This window comes from Penaeus chinensis, chromosome 42 (assembly GCF_019202785.1).
Source record: "Penaeus chinensis breed Huanghai No. 1 chromosome 42, ASM1920278v2, whole genome shotgun sequence".
Classification (NCBI taxonomy): domain Eukaryota; kingdom Metazoa; phylum Arthropoda; class Malacostraca; order Decapoda; family Penaeidae; genus Penaeus; species Penaeus chinensis.
Genome location: NC_061860.1, coordinates 20799422 through 20801921, shown reverse-complemented (window position 1 = coordinate 20801921; position 2500 = coordinate 20799422). Strand labels below are relative to the sequence as shown.

At 32.0% G+C, this 2500-nt stretch overlaps 1 protein-coding gene across 2 annotated transcripts in view; it reads right to left on the bottom strand.

The window, feature by feature from the left end:
* The window catches only part of LOC125048029 (zinc finger protein 883-like), an 8959-nt gene extending 8311 nt beyond the window's left edge, over positions 1–648 (bottom strand). Inside the window, exon 1 of one of the 2 annotated variants that reach the window (XM_047646616.1) lies at positions 510–648. The gene's annotated coding sequence lies outside the window, so the exon portion shown is untranslated. The remainder of the gene's footprint in view (positions 1–509) is intronic. The other variant, XM_047646617.1, reaches the window with a different exon arrangement.
* Positions 649–2500: the final 1852 nt, after the last annotated feature.

Sequence of the window (2500 nt, the reverse complement as noted above, 5' to 3'; positions counted from 1 at the left end):
ACTCTCTATCTCTCTCTATCTATCTATCTCTCTCTCTCTATCTATCTCTCTATCTATCTATCCCTCTCTCTATCTATCTCTCTCTCTCTTTCTCTCTCGCTACCCCCCTCACTCCCTTGTTCCCTCTCTCTCTCTCTCTCTCTCTCTCTCTCTCTCTCTCTCACTCTCTCGCTATAATATATATGTATATGTATATATATATATATATATATATATATATATATATATATATATATATATATATATATCTGCAGTGGATGGATGCAGAGGTGTTACTTGCAGCTGGAGGAGACAAAGACACCTAAATCGATCTAAACAGAGAAAGGCCTCCCAGGAAATCATAAATTTTTGTCTCTTTCATTCAATTTTAATTTCCTTTCCTCTTCTTCCCATGTCTCTTTTCTTTCCCCTTTCTCTCTCACTTCTGTCCTTTCACTGCACATTATCTCTTTTCCCTCTTGCCACATATCTTTTCTCTGTTATTCTTTGCCTCTTCCACATTTCCTTACTTTATCAAGCTCCTCGCCTCTGCCTTCTGCCTCTGATACTTCTTCTTCTTCTGGATCCTTTTCTTCTGATCTCCTTTGTAGCTTATGTGTTATCCATTATAATTGTTCGCTGTAGAAATATCTTCATGTGTCTTAAAAGGTAGTATCTTTTAGTTGGTGGTTGATCTGAGCCTGTAATCAGAAGATTTAGATTTGGATTATTTTTTTTTTTTTTTTTTTTTTTAAGTGCATCTAGTCAGTAAGTTCTGTGTGAGTAAATCTTTGGCATTGTAGTAGCAGATGTTCTGTTGTTTCCTCTTCCTGTCTGCACCATCTGCAATTGGGTCATTTTCTAGTTTTAGTTTATGTAAGTGTTGTTTTAGTGTTGCATGTTTTGTTCTAATTTTTGTAATGCCTACGTCTTTCTGTTTTTGATTTTGTTTTTTTATCTTGTCCGTGGTTGTGGTTGGTTGTTTTTAATTAGGTAGACTTTTGTGTTTAGTATACTATTTAGGTCACTTTCCCAATTCTTTTGACTGTTTGTTTTAATTTCTTTTATGATGCTTCTAGTATCGTGGGATATGTTTATGGGGTTCATTGTGTTGTGGGCTATTTTTGCTGCCAAGTCTAAATTTTAATTTCCTTTTATGCCTTTATGAGCTGGGATCCTCTGTAAAATGATTTGAGTTGTTACTGTTTTTATTAGTGTTTATATTTTGTATATCAGGTGTTTATTTGTTTTTGGTTTGTGATTCTGTAATAATATTAAAGCTGATTTGGAATCTGTGAAGATCACTGCTTCTGTTATTTTGTTATTTTGTATGTATGTTAATCCTTGCTTAAAGCATATAATTCAGCTTCCAAAATTTCTGCTACTGATGTCTGTCGTGTGATGAGATTGTGATCTCTTATACACATGTCCTTTTGTTTATTCAGTGTCTTAATTAATTGTATGCATTCTGTTTTTTAATTGTTTTTTTTATTGATGTTATGTTTGTCAATGCCTATAATATAATGATTGGTGTTGATTTGAAACACCCTGTAGCTATTCACACTGCTTCATTTTGTAATGTTTATAATTTCCTTATTTCAGAACTATTACTTCCCCCATAGACTGCTGAGGTTTTATATAGATGTTATAAAATGTTATCACTGTTTCTCTGTTTTCAACTCAACTTGTTGTTGACAATTTCTTCATTATATTTATTTATTTAAAACTTTTATTTTTAAATTCTCTATATGTTTTTTTCCAGGTGAGTTTTGGTGCATCAAATGTCAGTATTTGTGGTGAATATTAGTTCTCTCTAATCTATTTATATTTTTGGTATTTGTCTGATCTTTTTATTTGTGAAACCCATGAATTTGCTTTTTGATAAGTTTATTTTTACTCCTTTTTCTAATTTATTCATTGCTTCTTCAAGGTCTTTACTTGATGTTATGAGTGTGACATCATCTGCATAGATTATTTTGTGGAGGTCATCTGTTACCTCTAAGTCTGACATTAGTATGTTGAAGAGGGTTGGGCTTAGTGGAGACCCTTGACTCCCCTTGTATTCTTTTCTTTTTCTGTTATGCAGTCTCCTATTGTAATCCGAAAAGTCCTATCTTTCAAGGAATTATTTTCAAAATTTAATGGTTAGCCTGTTATTCCATTTTTTGCAGCTCTGATTAGTATTGCTTCTTGGTTTGCTGAATCAAAAGCTTTTTCAAAATCGATACATACTATTAGGGTATACTTTTTTCTCCTCTAGCTTTGTTAATGTATAGATATATTATTTGCATCAATTGTGGATTGATTAGGTCTGAAATCTCATTGATTTGCATTTAATTTGTGATGTTTTTCTTGCCACCAAACAACTATATTTTCAAAGATTTTCCTAAGCATGATGTTCTACTTATAAACCTATAGGATTCTGCATCTTTAGGGTTTTATTTGGCTTTAATATTGGATTAACTATAGCATTTTTTTTTTTTTTTTTTGTGTACTGTCCTTTGGACCAGTAATTATTTAT